The sequence below is a fragment of the Cupressus sempervirens genome, chromosome 5 (genome assembly GCF_028749045.1).
Source record: "Cupressus sempervirens isolate cs-2001-9-10 chromosome 5, ASM2874904v1, whole genome shotgun sequence".
Lineage (NCBI taxonomy): Eukaryota > Viridiplantae > Streptophyta > Pinopsida > Cupressales > Cupressaceae > Cupressus > Cupressus sempervirens.
In genome coordinates this window covers 719046566-719069158 of record NC_143122.1, presented here as the reverse complement: position 1 = coordinate 719069158, position 22593 = coordinate 719046566, and the positions used below count along the sequence as shown (strand labels likewise).

Genomic DNA, 22593 nt, shown 5'->3' with positions numbered 1-22593 from the left:
TCATCAGATACCTCATTGAAGTTTGGAACACCCCTAAACACTGTAAATTCACATTTTTTGAGTTCACCAAGGAGGCTTAGTAATTACCAAGCCTAATTGGATACTCGATATATTGAGTATCCAAAATATCAGGTATATGAAATATTGGGTATCTGAAATATATGATACCCGATAGTTTGCCTCTAAACACAAAAAAAAAAAAAACATGAAAAATAGAGGGTGTGGATTTAAAGTTAAAGAGAGGTCTATAATGTCTCCTCCATGATCCATGTGGCATACAAATCATGTCTTTTCTATTGTTATTAATGTGATCCTAATCAAACAATGAGATGTAGTCTTTTAATTACAAATTGTTGTATTTAATACATATAGTTTATAAGATATAATATTATCATATATTATACTAAAAAAATTATATTATAACATATTATTTTATAATATATTTTATTATATTTTAATATATTCTATGATATAATATATACAATATAAAAATTAATTACTATAAGATATATAATATACCCACTAAAATGAATATAATATGTCCCTAGGGGTCTTAGGACCCCTAAGAACATATGTTATCATTGAATGCCTTCGAAGGGGTTTTGAGATACCCTATGACCCCTTATGACCCATTGGATGACAACATATGAATTCTTAGGGATTCTAAGATGCCTAGGAACATATGTTATCATTGAATGGGCAAAAAAGGGAAAATAGGACACTCTAAGACCCCTTTCAACCTATTAGAATGAATATAACATGTCTCTAGTCCCTAGGGGTCCTACGACCCCTAGGAACATATATTATCATTGAATGGGTCAAAACGGATCATAGGGTACACTATGACCCCTTTGACCCATTAGAGGGAATATAATATGTCCCTAGGGGTCTTGGGACCCCTAGAGACATATGTTATCATTGAATGGGTTGCAAGGAGTCATAAGGTACCTTATGACCCCTTTTGACCCATTAGAACAAATATAATATGTCCTTAGGGCTCCGATGACCCCTATGAACATATGTGTTTTGTTGAATGGGTCAAAAGGGGTAATAGTATACACTATAACCCCATTCAACCCATTAGAATGAATATAATATGTCCATAGGGAGCCTATGACCCCTATGAACCCTAGGGACATATTTCATAATGAACTAGGGTAAAAGGTACCCTATGACCCCTTTCAACCCATTTGAACAAACTTAATTTATCCATATGAGTCCTATGACCCCTAGGGACATGTGTTATTATTGAATGAGTCAAAAGGGGTCACCCATTAAAATGATAACCCTAGGGACATATGTTATCATGGACTAGGTTAACAGGGGTCATAGGGTACCTAATAATGCCTTTCACCCCATTAGAACAAATTTAATTTGTCCCTAGGGTTCCTACAAACCCTAGGGACATATATTATCATTGAATGATTCAAAAGAGGTCATAGGGTACCCTATGACCCATTTCAACCTATTAGAATGAATATAATATGTCCCTAGGGGTCCTAGGACCCCTAGGGACATATGTTATCATGGAATAGGTAAAAAGGGGTCATATGGCACCATATGACCCGATTTAACCCATTAGAATGAATATAATATGTCCCAAGGGGTCCTACAATGCCTAGGGATAGATGTTATCATGGACTAGGCTAAAAGGGGTCATACAATACCCAATGAAAATATTCAACCCAATATAATGAATATAATATGTCCATAGGGGTCTTGGGACCCTTAAAGACTTATGTTATTGTTGAATGGGTCGCAAGGGGTCATAGCGTATAGTATGACCCTTTTTAACACATTAGAATGAATTTAATATATCCCTAGGGTTCCTAGGACCCCTTGGGACATATGTTATTGTTCAATGGGTTAAGAAGGGTCATAGAGCACCCCATGACCCTTTTCAACCCATTAGAAAGAATTTAATTTCTCCCTAGGGGTCATAGGACCCTGATGGGGACACAACCCAAGAACAGAATGAACACAACAGAAAAGGGAAATTGTATTAACTAAGAAAATAAGCTAGTACAAATAGTACAGAGAAAATAAACTTCAAGACATGCCCTAAGGGCTTACAATAGCATAAATATGGAGATAATTTCTCCTTTTAGTACCTCCTCTCAAACTCCACTCCGAACTGCCTTTTACAATGTTAGAAATCTCTTTAAATAGACCTCAGAGGGTTAAGGACTAGGAGTACATTCTAGAAAGTGCTAGTAGGCATCCACCGACCAAATAGAAGGTTCCAGAAGCTGCGTTAGAAGTCGGTGCAAATCTAGAAGAATCCAAAAATGGTAACCGAACTTCTGGGAGGCATAACTTTTGAACCATAGCTCCGATTGACGAACCGTTTACATTTTCAGAAAGCTCTCGAAGCGCTCTATAGCCCTATGGATAGCTTCACTTGTCTCCCATTTTTTGGACCTTTTTGAGGTCATTTAATGCCCCTAACCTAACTCTGAAGCATTCTTAGGAGGTCTCTAAAACCCGAAAAACTGCAATAACTTTCAAATCGTGGCGCTTTTTGACTCGATTCTTTTTCTAGAATGCTCTAAATCACAATTACATTCATCTGGCCAATTCACACCTTCTAGGTCACCAAAATGATGGCCAAATTGCATGCTCTTATTTTTTTGGGATTTTCTAGCACACTGATAGTTGAACTGTGAGAGTTGGAACCTTTATTTGACCCAGATGGGTATCCAAAAATGAAAAGACATGAAACATAAACTAAGTCTAAGTACATTTTTTTGGGTGACACAGGATTGCCCTTATACCTCTGGATGCTCTTGCATCAGACACCCAGGGTAGATTGAAAAGTGACCTTGTCACTTTATCAATGGTAGAGGAAATCCCAAATGGGAAACCTTAGTTGCTGAAATCTAAGTTGAGTCTTCGATCGGCCATCCTTTCCACTTCACCAAATACTCTTCATACTGCCTATTTCTAGTACTCCTACCCACACGATGGTCTAGAATGTCTTCTATCTCCTCCTTCTTAGAAGCAGGAATTGGACATGGCTCTAACACCAGCTCCTCATCTACACCATCATCATGATACTCTGTTAAATCTGTAATGTTGAAAATGGGAGAAATCTGAATACCATCTGGCAGCTCCACTTCATATGCATTTCCTGAGTCATGTTTCTTCAAAATTTTGCAGGGGCCAAATTTCTTCATTTTTAGCTTGTTGTAAGTACCGGCTGGAAATCTTTCTTTTCGTAAGTGCACCATGACTAAATCTCCTACTTGGAATTCCTTATGTCTTCTCCTTTGATCAGCCCTAGCTTTATACTCTTGATTCATTTTGGTAATGTGTGCTTGAACCTCCTCATGTAGATGCTTGATATGTTCAAAAAATTCCTCAGCTTCAGCACTTGTCCTCTCCCCTTGTTCTATCTTCCTCAGCTCTAGTGCTGTCCTTGGGCTACTCCCATATACAATTTGGAATGGTGATTTTCCAGTACTCCTATTTATAGAGTTATTGTAAGCAAACTCTGCTTGTGGTAGAATCAAATCCCATCCCTTGGGCTTATCCCCAACTAAACTTCTCAGCAAATTGCCTAGACTTCTGTTTACCACTTCTATTTGGCCGTCAGTCTGTGGGTGATGCATGGAACTGAATTTCAAGTCTGTTCTCAACTTCTTCCACAATGTCCTCCAGAAATACCCCACAAATTTAGTATCTCTTTCAGAAACTATACTCCTTGGAAGACCATGTAGTCTCACCACCTCTTTGAAAAACAAGTCTGCAATATGGACAACATCATGAGTTTTGTGGCATGGAATGAAATGTGCCATTTTGGAGAACCTATCAACCACTACGAATACTGAGTCATTACCCCTTTGTGTCCTTGGAAGTATATGTAGATTGATGAAATATAAGGCAATTAGAGATTTATATGTAGATTGATGAAATATAAATTAATTTTAAGAGAAACCATAAAATAAAAAACTTATTAAATTTTTAGTGAACCTAACTATTTTTCATTTAGGTACCACCTTTGATTAAAAAAAAATGCAAAAATAGTAAATACAATCATAACACTATAAAATGTATATTTCTATATCACAATGAGAACTCTAATAGATTTTTGTTTCATAAAAGAAAATTGATTAACCATCTAAATTTTTTTTATTAATAGTTGTTTTTTCTCTTAAGTATATTATTTTAATTTAATTTGAAATTATTTAGATTATAATTTATTGAGATGATATTTTTTTAAATTTTAAATTTTAATTTTTTTATTTATCTCCTATTTTAACTCTCTCATCTTTCCTATTTATTTAGAAACTTAGTTGTTATCTCCACTCTTAACTTTTTCTTCATTTTATTTAACTTTAAAGTTTAAATTTTTTTTTGGAGTTTTAGTTTTTAAATTATTTAAATTTATTTTATAAATTAGTTTAGCTAATAGGATATGTGTGGGAATTGCTATATACTTATTATTTTTTATTTAGATTTTTTTAAATGATTATTTTATTTATATATTTAAGTTGACAAATTTAAACTAGTTTAGTTTTTATATTTTGTAATTATTTTAATTTATTTTTTACTATTCACTTTATGCGTGTTATTTTTAGATGATAATTTATTAGTATGTGATAAATTAAATCAATAATAAATTTTAATTTTAATTTATCTAATTAATTATAGTTTATATATTGCTAATAATTTAAAACTATAAGATTTTAACTTTTTTCAAATATTATTAATTTATATTTATTATTTTGTACTTTATGAAAATTTAAGTTTAAGGTGAAGAAGTAACAATGTATTGAACATTACAAAAAAAATAAAAATAATTGATAGTAAAAAATCCTAATGTAATATTTTCTAATTATTATTAGTAGAACATACAGATAACTTATCATTAAAAAAGAGGCTAAATGAAGGAGGTGCAAGTACATCGCACACAAGATCTTCCAAACTTTCTTTCAATGGTAATTATTCAAACTTTAGAAAAAAATAATGGTAGTTTTTAAACATAACAAGGGTTTGTTGGAGCTAGAGTCCCTGCCTCTTGGTTTGATAATGAAATAGAAAGTCATTGATTTGAAGTTACTAGAAAGTATCTTGGTATGCAATGGATATGTCAATATTTTGAAGATCAATTGTGAAAAAATATAACTGGCACTTTTTTCGGCTTGTCCAAGGGTTACATCGATGGTTAAATATCCGTTCATTTTTTGGTCTTCCATCTTTGATATGGATTTTGGCAGTGCTAATGTGTTTTACATTTAAATTTTGTGAACTAGCAGTCACAAGATTTTGTGCTTCCAATGATGTGTCGATAGGTGTTTAGTTTATGTTTATTTTAAGATGAAGTAAAATAGTTAATTACTAGCAAGTATCTTGGTGTGTAATCCATATGTCAATATTTTGAAGATGAACTATGAAAAATATATAAATAGCACTTGTTCCAATTGGTCGATAGGTTATGCTGATGATTAAATAGACTTGAATATTGAAATACTTTTAAATACTTAATTTATTGTTTTTACTCTCTATCATAAAATTGTAGGCAAGTAGAGATAGGAACACAACCCACTTTCTTTGCAAAAGCATCCCTAATAACAACACCAAAACCAACAATTCCTGGATTACCTTTGGAGGCTCCATGCAATTACATGCATTGTATATTGTTCGAAGCTCATATAATTTCTTTTTATAGATAGAGATGTATTATTAGTTGATTCCCACAACTTACCAAAGATGTATTAGCCTCATCTTTGGGTCCAAATCACTTTCAATTCTAACTATTTGTGTCGTACAGTTTAAGAGGTAATTTATTGTCTAGATATGTTGATATCAACTTTAATTCATATAAAATTTAATTCATCTAATTTATAATATGTAGGGTTATACTTTAAAAATTCTAGAATTGATCATCTTCATTTTTTAAGAGATTACACATTGATGAATTCAAAAATTTATGCAAAGACGGAGACCATTACAAAATAGTGGAACATAATAATATGCTATTTTGAAATAAAATTGTTATGGTTTGTAAGTAAGTTTGAACTATGTACATCTCATTATCTATTTGAATCATATGTTAAAGAACTCTTTTACTAGAATCATCTCTTCATCAATTGATATATATATATATATATATATATATATATATATATATATATATATATATATATATATATATATATATATATATATATATATATATATATATATATATAAAATTATGAGCCTAACCCTTGTACCATTGAAAGAAGCCAATGCTAGTTACATAAGGTAGGAAAGTATTTTTATACCCCTCTTCTTCCAAAAAGGTTTAGAAGGCAGAGTTATCAAGTGTGATAGTTAAAATCTTAACCCACTTTATTTATTGAAAAACAATTTAAATTTGAATATTAAAATTGTTGATGTTTTAGCATCTAGAGAAGTATTTCTGAATTCTCTATGATGTTATCAATTCAGAGAAATAAGAAATTATTAGTTTGACTTTGATATGTTACTGTGTGATATACATGACAGAGGTATATCTATATGTACACATATTCATATTAATGTATGCATACATGTACCTATACATACACCTCTGTTATGTATTATTATTACTTATGACAGAATACAAATGCTTTATGATCGACCAGCTTAACAGACTTGCTGTCGGTTTCCACGTTATACATATCAGATATCATTGTCGGGTTTCTATGTTACCCACAATCTGAGAATTAATACAAACTTCATATTGTTCTCGACTATGATGGTGTCGAGATATTACCCGAGCCAAGGATTAATTCTTTATCGGGTCTCAAACCTGTATTGTGTTTTATGATTGTTGTTAGCGGTAGCAAATGTAAACATATCGTATGTCAAACATGCCTTCAAAGAGGCATGTCCCTACGTGGCCCATGGGCCACATAGAGGCATGACTCTTCGGGGTCATGTTTGTTCATATATTTATATATATGAGAACTTTGATCTGCAGAGAAGATATAACATACATAACAAAATATACCAGTACCTGCAGAATTCGATATATAACATTATTGCATTTATCATTCTCAATATCTATCTTACAGTCATCCAGTGGAAGCAATCAGCGCTGAGGAAGAAAGAAATCAGAGAGTCTGCTACAAACATAAAGAAAGATAAGTCAAGTGATTCTACATATTTAATTTAGAAATAAATAGCATTTATTTGTGATTTTTCATCTATCAGAGATCCTAAATTTTAACAAAAATAGTGTACGTAATGATTAAAGAAAATTGTTTAAAATTTAAATGTTGAACTATAGTCATAGATGTTAAGTCAACAATCTTTTTTATTTTAGAGCTTATGTAAAGGGAGAGGATTGTGTTATTTTTTTAAATGTTTTTTAGTGCAGGGCTTTCCACAATATTTGATCAAGGACACCCCATATGGTATTTTAAAGAACTAACACAACTAAAAGATGGGATCATAGAAAACCATAACAAACTATCGGTCATGCTACTAGAGGTTTGTCAAAGTAAACTCAATACCCATTTGTAGAAGGGTTAAAAAAACAATTATAGGATTGGTAAGTGCCCTCAATCGTACAACACTTAAAGATGTCATCCAAAAGGAAACAAAGTTGGAAATGACATCATCATAGGACAAACCCCACACTATGAATTTTACATCAAACAAACATACCAAATACCTGTATAAAGAAAATTGGCACAGACAAAATTTTCCTTCTAGAAATGGAAAGCAATGCAACAGTAGCAACAATTGCAGTCCCAATTAAAGGTATGATTGGGTGAAAAACAAACAGTAGTGAGTACTTCTGAGGAAGCACATTCATTTCATAAAGAGAACCATCTCGCAAGGGTTGTTTCTCTCCATAAGATATTAAGATATAAAATAGAAGATCATGATGGGAATGAAGGCATCAAGTAATCATTTTGAAGGAACATCCATCCTCACAAGAGAGTGAACAATATCGAGTTATCCAATAGATAGAGTGAACCATTGAGCAAAGAGTGCAGCAACCAGCATGCAACGAGGGAAATGAGACCCAGTTAGATTAGTCTAAATTGCAAACATAACCTACAATAATCTTATTGAAGAGCAGCTCACAATCTAATGTTGTCCTTGATCTAAGCTCGCAATCTACCACATTATTATAATCCACACTGAAAAATTGTTGATAAAGATGTGTCAAAGAAAGAACTCAAGCCATTCTTTTTTAGTTTGTGCATGATAGACACAGATTATGTATGAAATTTTTAAAAGTAGGTAAGCTCTAAAGGCAGGAATCCATTGTTTTGTTGAATACAGTTCTTCTGCACACAATTGTTTCAACATAACAATGTACACAATAATTTAGACCACATGAAAAAAATACGCATGAAATTACTTTCTTCCTTTAGCAATCCAACATTTTTAGTTATAATGGCCCCACTTTTCATGACCTCATTGTAGGAGAGGGGAGGCATTTGTGCTATTGCTCTGACTCCCCACTATTCACGAGGTCATTGTAGGCTAGAAAGATGATGTTTTCAATGCATTTGTTGATAATGTGGAGATCATCAACAATTGGGAGGAGGGTGTTTCAGTTGCACAAAATGGTGATGGTGTTTGCTGGGTTGGAGAGAGATGTTTTCCATGTAGGATTGAGCCAAAAGTTGTTGAACTAGTGAGAGCAAGTATTATAAAACCTTAGCCTTAGAAAAGTTAACATTGAAGCAAGAAGGCTATTGATAATGCAATAGTTCTTCAATCACCATATTACAACTGTCAAATGCTACTGATTTTAACCATCAAACCCAAAAAGTGATAAATATATGATGACAGTTGAAGAATGCCAACCCACAAATCATGTCATTATACCTAATATAGGTTAAGAATAATTGAAGCTTTTTCATATTTTACACAGCAACCAATCTATTTATATTTATATTTTATTTCACACACCTACTGAGTGATATATAGTATATTGAATACTTTCCTTTAAACCTTCAAGATTAAGATGAATATTTTAAATCAAAGATGACTATCTTGGAACTTCCTTCAAAAATTCCTCTTTCAAAATATATAAATATAAACCTTTTGATACTAACATAATAGGAAAATTTTGAGATTGGTCGTATCCTAAAACTATGTAACACAAAAAATGTAGTTACCTCTTTTATCTATAGCCATTTTATTTTATTTTTCATTTTCCCACTTAACATCTCTCTGCAAGAGAGTCCAACAATCATTTAGGCCTGCACTGATGCATTTGTCAAAAGAAAACATGACATCCTTATCAGCATACAAGAAGAAATAGATGAAATGATTATACAAGATTTATATATAAAACCCCAGTGCTTGTTGTAACGATTTTCATTGTATTGATTAATAGTAAATATTTTTAAACATAGAACCTTCTTAAGTTCATTGTATTAGTGAATTGATTGTCAAAAAAGTTTTGAATTTTTGAGTCATGTAATTTCAAAAAGTATGAACTTGATTTCATAGATAACTGAAACGTAGGTAAGGTAGTAGCATCTGCGCACTTCAAAGCATACATTCCTAGTCAACATTAGTAACAATATTTTTATCTACTTTTTAGAAAATAGTTTTATGGTTTAGAAAGTTGTCTGCAAATGTAGTGTTGTTTGTGCTAATTCTGTAATGTCAATGCTGACTTTGATAAATTCAAAGTATCTATGACATTTAAGTCAAAATTTAGTAGTGAGATAATTTCTTCAAATTGATTTTAATTTATTAAAATATATATTACATTCATACTCCAGTAGATAGTCATAGATGATTTGGATCAAATTTAATAGAATAAATTAACATGGTTACAGAACAGCCAAAAGCTTCATGTGTGAAAACAATGAATTTGGCTTGACTAATCCTTGTTTGAGTATTAATAATCATTCAATGTTGCAAAATTTTTGTTCGAACTCAAAAGTAGCATTCTTTGAAAAAAGAAGAGCAATAGAGGGCGACAGAACTACATTTTAAGAAAACAGAGAAAATTATTTGTTAGATCTGCATGAAATATAAAAAGAACAGGGTAATTCTCAAAGTAAAGTCTATTTAGAAATATGTTTAGTGTGAGCTTCAAATTGTGACCAAACCTATTGCTGTGTACCGGAGTTTGGAGGGGTGTTGTTTATGATATAAGGGCTTCGAACTACAGGAAAGGGGAGCCCAAACTTCTAATTTCTTATTCTTCCTACAGCTACTCCAAGGTGGAGCTAAAGAAGTGCATATCTAGGGCTTGGAGATTGGTGTTGTTGTTGGCATAAATGAAGTTTGCTTGAGGTGCACCATTTCTAGCATAGCAATTAAAGGGTATGACTGTAACCGATATGTAATTATCATATTAGGAAGTTAATTTGAATTCAATAAATAATATGTAATTCAGCTTGTCTTGCAAGTGTTCAATGTGTAATTTTGTGATGAATATCTGAGATATATTTATGTTGCTATCACTAAGTTTATGCTCAAAATTATGTGTGGATAAGATGTCAAATTTTTAATCCTTAAGAATCAAAAAAATCAGTTTACAAATAAGGAAGACATTTACATAAAGATACAAAGGTGTTCATTTCCCAGTTCTAATTGTAAAAGAGAGGTGTAATCTTCCTAAAAATTCACATATAATAGAGAAACATGTGATAGAAGAGAAGAAATTTCAAGCCAAATTACGCATTTAGAAAGCATACTGATTTTCCTATTCATGACACAAACAACTATTCAATGAATTTCCTTGCTCAACTTTGACTCATTGCGTTATTAACAAGGAAACTGAACTTGCAACTTAATTGCATTCCTTCAATACTATGAGTAGCCACTAGATAATTATCCCTTTTTCCACTATTTAGCTTTCAAAATGTTAAATACATCCAACAATGTGACTTGAACTGATAATAACCAATTTACTGATGTCTACCCTTAGCCAACAACATATTTTAAACACAAGCTAAAATGAGATGGAATGAAATAACTAAAATCCACTAGTTATTAGATAAGATCAAGATCAAAAGAAGAAAAAAGAACAATGATAATGGAGCAAAAATAATCAAGATAACAGTATGCAAGAGCATCCTTCCAACAAGAATATAGAATGAAGGCAACATAACATCTAGCAACATATGCCTGCAAAGCAACTAAAGTAGATTGTGCCCTCATCATCAGAATTGAGAAGGGTAAGTATAATACCTAGTTCCTACAAAAGACTGACCTTTACCAAGCACAAAGAAGAAAAGGAAAAAAAACCTTCTTACCACATGAACAAATGTTAGACTATTGGACATCTACTGGTTGCAAGGTGGGGGTGCTTCTTCTTGTGATTAGATGAAATTCATTAGTTGTTGGAATGGAGAGAATCAAATAATTGCTATTGTAGAGTCTACAACTAGTATGTAGGACAAGGAGTTGCAAATGCAATGGGTTTTATACTTACAGAGAAACATACACTGTAATTTATCCACAAAGCCAAAAAAAGTTGTAACACATCGGCAAGCAGCAGGTGTAGGAATTGAAATCTGTGGGGAGCAAATTCACAAAAGAACAAGAATAATAATGTTAGTAATAACTGTGTGTTTTTATTAAAAGTGTGTTCTAATGGAGGCCTCACATAGACTTTTCAACATTCTCATCGATTCAAGTGAGCAAAGAGGAAAATAGAGATGAATGGGCTCTAAATTTGGTGGGGGGAATTTAGGCAAAACCCACCAAATTAATGAAGTGGTGGAGGTACTATTTTAGGAGGAGATGTTTCGATAGAGAAAAACCTAGGTTTCAAATTAACAGATTAATTTGGAGAATTGAAACCTAGGTTTCAAATTAAGAGATTAATTTGGAGAGTTGCTCTTTGTTTGGTAAAAACCCTTTACACTATCACAACAAAAAATAGAATAGATGAGCAATTATTGATAGCAGGAAACATAGTTGGTTATCCAAAAATATAAATGAGCAGTTTAGTGCTTCAGATAGAAACGAATACAAGTGCAAAAACATTAATCTTTTGCGCAAGATTTGCATTTAAACCCTCATACCTGGTATCATTGCACAGATGTTGTTCTTTGAATTTAGAAAAACTTTATACAAAGATTGGCCTTCTATCCTCACGACTCTAGGGCCTGGAAGAAATGACAACTGTAGAGAGTAAAAACAAAGCATTCATCATGGGAAAGTAAGAATAATACATTATTCACAACATGGTTACCCAAACACTCTAGAAATTGAAGTGTTACATATAAACAATCTCTATATGGTTACCTACAAAACCAAAAACAAGTAATGGATAGCAGAATACAAAATGCAGTGTTACATAGTAACAATGAACAAAGATATTTAAAGACTTTTGGAAGGTAAACACTAACAGATTGCAAAATATTAATGACAAATGAATTTTTTTTGATGGTGGCCAATTTTCCAAATGCACGATGTAGTAGTAAACATATGGTACACAATAAAGAAAATGCATTTAAGATTACAGCTTAATCAGGAGATGGTTGAAGTATTTGTCAAGAAAGTTTGGAGTCACAAAACAAAATGCATTTAGGATTACATTTAATATGGTAGTGGTCTCTTCCATTTAAATCACTTTACTTTTAATAGATGGGTAAACATTAATAATAATCAATTTTCAATGCCAAATTTTTGGAATGGCTAAACAATAATATTAATCCATTTTTCTTTTTATTAAATTCTTTAAAACCACTAGCAAAATTTGCTACAACCAATCAAAAATAGCATTAAAATATAAAAATTTATATTTTCAGCCTAAACATTTAACATTCATTAATGTTCTTATATCTTTCCAAAAAAAAATACTAAAGTGGGCGAAAACCTGGCTATAAGGCAGGGACTAACAATTGAAATTTATAATTATTCATAACATAAAAAAAACAATGCCAATTTTTCAATATAATAATTGAAAATTACTGGAACGATATATCAGGCCTTGGGTAATAAAGATATGCATGATCACCAATAGGCACGAATTTCTCTTCGAAGCAGCTCCATTATGCATTTCCTTTATTGAAGCAGACTAGTTTTCCGCTCTCATTGCTTAAGAAGAAGATAAGATCCTCTGTTGCCAGGAAAATACTTGGGAGGGAAAATAAAAACTCTAATATATGTCAAGGCATCTGTACAATGGCCTTCCATGATAGATTGCCTAGATCATCGCCATACTCCAACTCCCACAGACACATTATAAATTGCCAATCCGGCGTTATCAGAACAAGTGTTGAACCACATACAACCAGTTGAGGCATCAGGTTAAAGGACTTAACTAGAGATAACTGCTCCATGTGGCATGAGCAATCTTCTTTAATGTTGAAAACCTTAACACTCCATTTATAAAAAAACTTTGAAGGTGTACACTGTACAGAAAAGTAACCCCTTGAAGAAAATTATATCCTTGATAATATTCCTTCCAAATAACTGTTGTACAATGACCCATAACTTCTTTGAAAAATCATAAACTTCTATGAATTTCTCATGCACTGCAACTACATGATATTGCTCCCCCCTCCATAGAATCTCTCCCACCTGTATTCCATTGTCTTTCCAAAGAATCGGCGGGGGAAGGTGAACAAAATCTCCCCTTGTTGGATTGCACACTAAAACTATTTTCTCTTGAGAGGTGCGCTCCCTCTCAAGAATTTGAATGCTTCTTTTGCTCAGCGGATTAAACAAAAACAGTTGAGGAGGGCAGATTGAAGAAGTGCCACTTATAAGGAGTAATCCTCCAACCGATGCGAGTACCACACGATCTTGAGCGAAAGCCTTCACTTCTTTTGTTACCACATTTAAACCGTAACAATATATTCCTTCTTTGACGGTAAGGATCCATGGATGCTCTTTGACATTTTTCCTCCTCCAACTTTGTAATGACTGATCTCCAACAACAATTACCAGATAAGCAAACAACTCCAACATGTGGAAATATATGCGGAAAAACATGAATGTTGAAAGATCAAGGGTCGATTTTATTATTCACAAAAAAAAATATATAATTCAATATCCAATTTCTGAGATGGAAAATCTATACATATCGACAAAAAGTCGAGAATGACTGGAAACACAATCATTATTACTCATCATCATTCTTTCTAATACACTTGATCTTACAAAAAGTCGGTCACATATCAATAGCATATACAAAAGCAAGGTATAAATGGTGGAAATGAATCATATGAACATAACATCTTTTGCCAAAACTATGTTGACTTGCACGTCAAACATGAATGTATATTCATTACATCATATGATATAAAGCATATTTATAACATAAATCACATAAAATAACATGCCATCGAACCTTAGTGTCCATCTGCATGAAATCTCGTCTCCGAGTCATCGGAACAATGTCCATCCGCTATCATGAGACGGAAGAGTGGTTCAGGCACTTTAACCGCCCAACCATGGAGTGGTTAGCTCCCCGAGGTTCTTCGGTTAAGGAGAACTACCCGACCCTGGCACGAGAAGGTTAGCAACTCGGCACAATCAGACCGAAAGGATCTGGTGTAGCCTATGTGCCTAATCTACTTACACATATGTCTAGTAGAACATACACAAGGATGTGGAAGAGGGAAAACAATGTAATAATAACCAATGCATCTCAAACACATGCACAAAAGTTTTACCGAGCTTGGCCAAGCATCATGAACCAATTTAATGTAAAACACTGGTAGGTAATTTTTATGGAAAATACAATTTCAAATTTTCTTTAATTACCCTCCTCTTGATTCCACATTCAACACCCTACCACAATAAAATTTACTTCCTCAAGAAGTACAAATAGATCAAATGAATAACTTAATTATATTTTATTAAAACAAATAAAAATTCATAATTATCATCTTTACACAAACATGTGCTGCAATATTTCAGCATGTAATAGAATAAAATTATAAAAGATCTAACTATTGACCAAATTCTTATGCTTCCTTCAAATCTTTATGGAAACTTATGTCTTAAATGGCTACTCAATTTCAAAGGAAAATTTAAAGCTAAAATATATAAAAAATTTCAACGTCATTTCAAATATCTAAATAAACAATTTTGATAATTGCACTATGAACTACATGCCGTTAAAAAAATTTCAAAAGAGTAATTAAGCGTTCCCATATGGCTGTGACAAATCTGAGGCTTGAGTTGGAATTACAATGCCAAAATGAGAGCCGACTTTGAGTTTTCTATGAAACCTTTACTTATAGATGGCTATTATCATATCTTTTCTGGCTCAAGGGGGTTCATTATTCAATTTATGTTTGCCGATACTTATATATCTGCTATTGGTTTTCTTTTCCGAGTGGAACATTACCAAGCCTAGTTAAGTTCAACTATAATACCCTATCATGTAATTGATAATAGAAATAAATTATATATATATATATATATAGCTGTAGGGATAAAAATTAGAGTCAAATCGGTGACTTGGTATTTTCCTACAGTCTATTATATATATATATATATATATATATATATATATATATATATATATATATATATATATAGCCGTAGGGATAAAAATTAGAGTCAAATCGGTGACTTGGTATTTTCCTACAGTCTATTTTAAGTCTTAAGTCCATAGAGCATCTATTCAACATACACCCATCACCAGGTAAAGAATGACAACTTAATATAAAGGAATCAAATATTGAGCAAGATGAAATCCCTCCCGTAACATGAAATGTATAATAGGCTGATTAATAAATTAAAAAAAATAGCCATATGATACGAGTGATATCACAGTTGCTGAAAGTAGATGCAAGATGTTTTAGTTTAGTTACAGAATCATGTACTACATGTTTTCTTCGTTTTCAAGGAGTAGCGGATTTCCATTCTGAGATCATATTTTTAATAGTGAAAACTTGTTCTTTTCAGAACAGCCAAAGAATAAATGGAAACATTTTCTCAATACGTTGTATTATTATTAAAGACAGTCAAGTAATATAATAATAATAATAACAGTCAAGACAATCAAGTAACAGAGAATTAAAATCACAATATCAACTATATGCCTGTAATATAATAATAATAATAAAAACTAAAACTTCTGACAGCAAGAAATTTGGTTCTTAGAGAAAAGATTTTTTTTGAAACTAATATCAATTCACATTTAAGGAAATAAACAGTAAGGAACCTGGATGTTTTTGGGAAGCACAAACTCTCTCCAGTTGCTCCTCTAGTACTGATTTCACTCCCTCAAATTGTTGCCCTCCTACTACCTTATCTTTTTTTCCCTATTCCCAACTTCTACTCCCTTCTTCTTCAAAAAAAAACGTGAGCCTCCTCTTTTACTAAAACCGCTGCCTTTCTCCCCTCTTCCTGCGGTTTTTATCAAAAATTTAATCTCTTTTTTTTTCTTTCCTTCTCCCAAAAATGTTTTTCTCCCCCTTTTAACAAAATCGTCTTTGCTCCCTAATAAAATCGTTCCCCTCTCCATTTCTTTCAGTTCGACCCCCTGAATCCGCCTGTTCTCTTGTATAAAGTTCAGTCTACTCTTCATGCCAGGAGATGATGCATAAAATTTGCAACTAACAAAATAATCACTAGGAAAAAGTTGCCACTTGGCTAATGATATTTGAAAAAAATAAATCTAAGAGTTCTATTCAAAATAGTTTTAAACTGACTCATGATCATTTCCTTCTCTATCGCCTAAACTTTGAAAACTATTAGTTATCATTTAAAGTTTTCCTAATTGAAAGCAACTATTTATCACTTAGAGCTTATAATTGCTTTTTTTTTATAAAAATATTAAGAGTATATTATTGATGCAGGAGCATCTTGCATGGAAAAATTATTGAAAAAAAAAAAAAAATTGAAAAAAAAAAAATTGGAAAAAAAAAAAATTCTAGAAGAGAGAGAAAGTGACGAAAATTAGAGGAGAAATAATAAAAATAATAAAAAAGGAGAAATTTTTATTTTCGAGGTGCATAGGTGGCATAATAGAAAAAAAATAAAAATAAATGGTTGTCATTCCATTTATCGAGATGTGTGAGAAGAATTCTAGAAAGTTATGAATATTGTAGAAAGTTTTGGAAGTTGTAGAAGGTTGTGGAAGAATTCTAGAAGGTTGTGGATAAGTCATGCATGGGGTGGTAAGTGCCTATTTAAGAAAGGCATATGAGCATTTCTAAATCAAGCTCAAGGAGAAGCTTAAGAAGTGAAAGCTCAAGGGGAAGCTTGAGGAGTAGAAGCTCAAGGAGTAGCTTGGGAAGTAGAAGCTCAAGGAGAAGCTCGAGGAGTAGTAGCGTGAGAAGTAGAAGTTTGAGAAGTAGAAGCTAGAAGGTGTGAAGACTCTTATTTAGGATTTCTCTTATGTTGAAGAAGTCATATAATCTTGTGGGTGTTGTAAGGATTTTTCAAGTATAATAAAATTATTTGTGAAGCATTTTTTTTCTTGGTCTCTATATTGTTGCATTCTTGGTTGTGAGTTGTTAGAGTGGTGTGGCCTTTTATCAAGTGGTATCAGAGTGGACCTCCATCAAGTGGTATCAGAGCGGACCTCCATCAATTATTTGTCTTTAAATCTAAATTTTAATTAATTAATCTTTTTTTTTTCAAAAAAAGTAATAACTAAATCTTTTAATCATTTATGCTACTCGTAAATACTTCAATGTTTAACTCATCTAGATAAATTTAAAATTCAAAGCAAATGATTTAAATTTAGTTAAAATTTAAGTGTGTGTGTGCGGCTACACAATAAAATTTTTGAGCCAACCTTGCCGAGGAGCTAAACTCCTCTACCTCAACAACCCTTCCGCCTTTAGTACCTGCACACTCACAAACTCGACATCATCCTTTGAGTAAGTAACATCATCGTTATGACAAATAAATAACATCTTAAATACAAATTTCTAAACATTCAACATTTATCATCAGATATAAACATATACATGAAATCTCAATTTTACTGTCATATTGATATCTCATAAGCTTAACATATAACAACTTATCAAAATCACAAAATAATTAACATTACCATCTAATAACATATATGTTAAAATTTTACTCAAAGTCTATAAAGTATTCGACTCAAGTCGAGTCATACATAGTTTTAGTCAAAAGATCAATCACACAATTAAGTCCGTATAAAAAGCATGTCGAAATTTGAGTCGTGACAAACTTTGGAATGTCTCAGTAGAAAGATAGTTGTTCCAGTCCTTGCACACTAAACGAAACCTCGCAACTGATTCGTATGGAAGCAAGTTTGATATATTCTGGACTATCTCATGAGGTAATTGAGCCCATTTTGACTCCATTGAAGAGCTATGCTGAGCCTGCAAATAAGAACCGTTTTACACTGGAATAATGAAAATAAGGGGAGGACTGTGTTATTTAAATGGTCTGATCACGATAAACTATAAAGCCATACTAATTGCATGCAAGTTGGGTGCGCATTTTTAGCTTTTATTTTCGTCACTGTTAGTGAAGAAATGAGAGATTTTAGGAAATATTAAAAATTAAATATTATCGAGGATTCAATTTAAATCAAATTTATAAAGTTTGAATGTACAAGTTTTACATATTTAAAAGTTGTTTTATATTATTTTATAAGAATTCAAAAATATTTTTAACTAATTTTATAAAATCTCTATATACTATTATTATATAATAAAGAGGTATTTTATATTATTTAATCAATACTTCAAAAATTAATCATTTTATTATGAATTTAAAGCATTTTAGTTATGATAATATATTATAATTTATTTTTTATTAAGTTTGTCACATAACAAGAATAATTTATATATCTTTTTAATAAGTTCATTGGACATGCCAAAAGAGATATCTTTAGCTTTATAATAGGCTTTTTAAATCTTAATATATTAAACAATTCTTTAAGATGTTTTAAAATCAATTTGTACAATAAAATTTCTCAAAGAATATCTTTAAATATGTTTTTTAGAGATTTTTTTGGAAAAAAATTTATAAAAAATTAACATTGAGAGTTCTAGATATTTCAATTTTATGTTTACATTATGAGAGGTGGGCTTTATAAAAACTTTGAAATAATTCTCTTTATGTAGGTCCTATATTTAATGACCATAGTTCCTCCACCTCAAAATTCATTCAAGATCCTATTTTTGAAATATTAAAACTAAAATGTATAAAACATGCTATTTCATCCCATGCTCTCTCAAAACCTCTATAAAACAATTGATCACCAATCCAACTCCACATGAATGAAACTCTACTCTAAGCTTAATACTAAAGCACTTTGATTCCTAACAATAAATCTAATAAATCTCAAAATCGTAAGCACCCATTAAATTACACTTAATCTTAATCTAAAATCAAACCATCCCCAAACCTAATTAAATAATAATAAACCACATAATATACCAAATTGAAGAGTAACACTATCTTAGGAATTCATGATAAAAGAAATTGGAAATTGAGGCTAACGTAAACAAAAACTAGGTTAAAATATATAGCACTAGTACTAAACTAAAATCATACCTTGTTTTATTGTTTGTATTTAAAACATTATATTGATTAGTTCAATTATAAATTATGTATCTTTAAAAAAAAAATACATGCATAGAGAAATATAAGAAATGCAAAAACAAAAAATTTAAACAAAATAGTTATATTGTTTGAAATAATATTATGAATAAGATATTATGTTTTATTTTATTTAAAAATCAAATAAAAATAAACATAAAAATATCAAATAATTAAAAATAATATTAAACATTTTTAACTTTGAAATTTAGTAAATGAGTAACACAATACAATCACCACTTCACCAACACAATATATGGTGAATACTTTTTGTATAATTTAAATAAGAAATAAATATATAATATTTGACATATATATACTACAAATGTGAAAGCCTTGATAACATAAATTAAAAACTCTTCACTTCACAGAAACTTATTCCAGTCCTTGCACACTGTACTGATTCGTAAGGAAGCCACTTCAATATTCTCTCTATTATTATTATTCAATCGAGTAATTGTGACCATATAAACTCCATGGAAGAACTACGATTCTCAATTCGAATATGTTTTTGAGAATAGGTTTCTTTATTTATTTCTAAGATTGTAGATTTTGCCCATTGGGTTTATGAGTTCTATCAGATTTCGTAGGAAATTTATTATTTTAAAGTTGAGTAGAGCCGTTTGTTTCTAAGGTTTCTGAATTTTTCATTGACTTTTCATGTAGTTGAGTGAAAAGTAAAGATTGTTCAAATTTTAGTTTATATTAATTTAATAAAATCTAAATATAGAATATATTTATAATTTGAAAATGATTTATAATTAATTTAATGTATTATTATACAAAATAATTGTGTAATGAAAAATATTTTATATATTTAGTGAGAAGGATTTTTTTTTGGCCATTTTGCGCTGCAACCAATGAAACCCATTGCAATGGCCATATGTTGCCTAGTCATTTTGCCAATGAAAACATTAACTATGAAGTATTGGTTGTTTAAAATTTACATGCGGATTGACGACGTAGAATTACTTGTTAGGGTAACAATTAATTTTTACCATAAAAACATGTCAGTTTCTAAAGTTTAAAAATCACTTTATTTTAAATTTATTTTTCAAACATCAATTTCTAATTTTGGATTGGCTAATAAGATTTTTGGTAGGGGTAAAATTTATTTTTATAACACAAAAAATTAGGAAAAAATCAATCTATAGAATATTATTAAATTATTAAAAACAATATAAAAACTCTAAACATTTGAGGCATCTTCTACAACCTTCCATAGTTGTTTGGAAGATTTTTGCAACTTTCTATAAAACTATCCTACCTGAAACCTTCAGTAAAGCCCTGTCCACTCTCCTACTATGCCAATCTCCAGGAGTGTTGCTTACAAACCTAGCTTGTTGTTTCTTCATAAGCTCAACCATGTAGTCCATGGCCAAAAATCTTCTTCTTGTGTAATTAACATGCTTATTCAAGTTTGAAATAAAATCTGTGCAGAAATAGAATGTGTACCCCTTAAACCAACAAAAAATTAGCGAAAAACACCACCGATTATGTTCTATAGCCATTGCCTAATTGAACTTTGTACCATTTTTTATAAAAATTTCCATCTTGCTTAAATCTCTCAATTTCCCTTTCTATTTGCTAGTGAACATATTGTCTTTCTAATTACACAATGATAATTTACTCTATGCCCAAGACTTAGAAAGCACAAAAATGTTCATAACAGTTGAGAAAACTTCATGTTATTTGTTTTCTCTCTGTATTTATAAGTACAACTTCCTTTATGAGATTTGTCAATGAATTAAAAACCAATTTTGCCCTTTTTCCAGAAAGCACATAAGGTGCTCTCACATACTCCTAGGTAGTGAGGTGATAATTCATTCATATAATAACGATTAAAAAACTCACAATATTTTCACCATAACCATTTATTCAAAGAATTTGAATGCTACAGCAACTTCATAATAACCATTCAAGAAAATTGATCAATGTAAATTGCAGCAGGAACAATAATAGATATCTCAAACAATAAATCAAATGTTCACAGAGTAACAATGATTTAATCACTTCAAACACCAAGTTTTAAAGTGGGATCAAAGATGATATATATATATATATATATAGAAACTTTTTTCTTGCACATAGTCATTAAAAAAGCAAACATACACACACACACACACACACACACACACACACACACACACACACACACACACATATATATGCTATCTATCTATTGCTATTAAAAAAGAACCTATGTTATCAGAGTATTTTCTAGCTTTCTATTCTAACCCTTAATCAGTTCAATGCCCTAACATTTAGTCTTTTTACATATCTGGAAGGCCTCCATTAAAGCCCAACCATTTCGATTGAAACAATTATGATAAAATAAACATAGTTTTAAAACAATTGCAAAAGACACAATTGGAAGTAACTATATTGATCAAACTTCATTGCTAGTCTTTTCCCCCTTGCCCACAATTTGTCTTACCAGCTTCTAGCTTCTGAAGGTGTTCATAAATTCCTACATTTCATGAGAATGGGGGTTCTTCAAACTCAGTAGCATAGACCTACAGGAATTTTTTTTCCATTTAAATTCTTTGATCTTTAGACTCTATTGCGGCATGAGGTTCCTGTTTAAACATAGCATGGATTCAATATTTGCTAGTGTGGTGAAATCACTAGTGGTAGGCAATTCATTGTCTTTAATCTTTGCAATGGCATCATTGAAGCTTTTTGTTAATGCTTCAGAATCCATGTTGCCATCATCAAACTGTAGAATTCCTATAGGATTCACTAGGTTCATATCCTTAAGAAGCTCCTCATGCATCCCAGCATCTTGTTTTCAATGGATTGCATTTATTTAATAGCTTCTTTGTAGATTGATTCTTTCCAGCCCATATTATTCTTCATAATGAACAAGATACAAGAATCTACAATTTTCATAGGGTTCTCACTTAGGAATTTGAGTACTCCATACTTTTCAACTTCGGTCACCTAGAACACAATAGCCTGACACTGACTCCATTTGGTTTCCCACCCTAGAGTAAGGGTTTGAATTTCACCTAAGAGTGTTTCCCTTTTAGCATACACAGTGGTAAAATCTACCTTCTTTAATGATGGAATTCACCCAATCCTACATTGCATCCAAAAGCAACTTCCCCTTTTGCATTTGTTTAACCAGTTGCTAGT

At 31.4% G+C, this 22593-nt stretch overlaps 1 long non-coding RNA gene across 1 annotated transcript; it reads right to left on the bottom strand.

The window, feature by feature from the left end:
* Positions 1 to 12770: 12770 nt before the first annotated feature.
* Positions 12771 to 16302, bottom strand: LOC149558005 (uncharacterized). Its single transcript, XR_016352428.1, has 2 exons — positions 16088 to 16302; positions 12771 to 13833 (listed from the first exon to the last, which is right to left on the bottom strand). It is a non-coding gene; the product is annotated as an uncharacterized LOC149558005 (long non-coding RNA).
* Positions 16303 to 22593: the final 6291 nt, after the last annotated feature.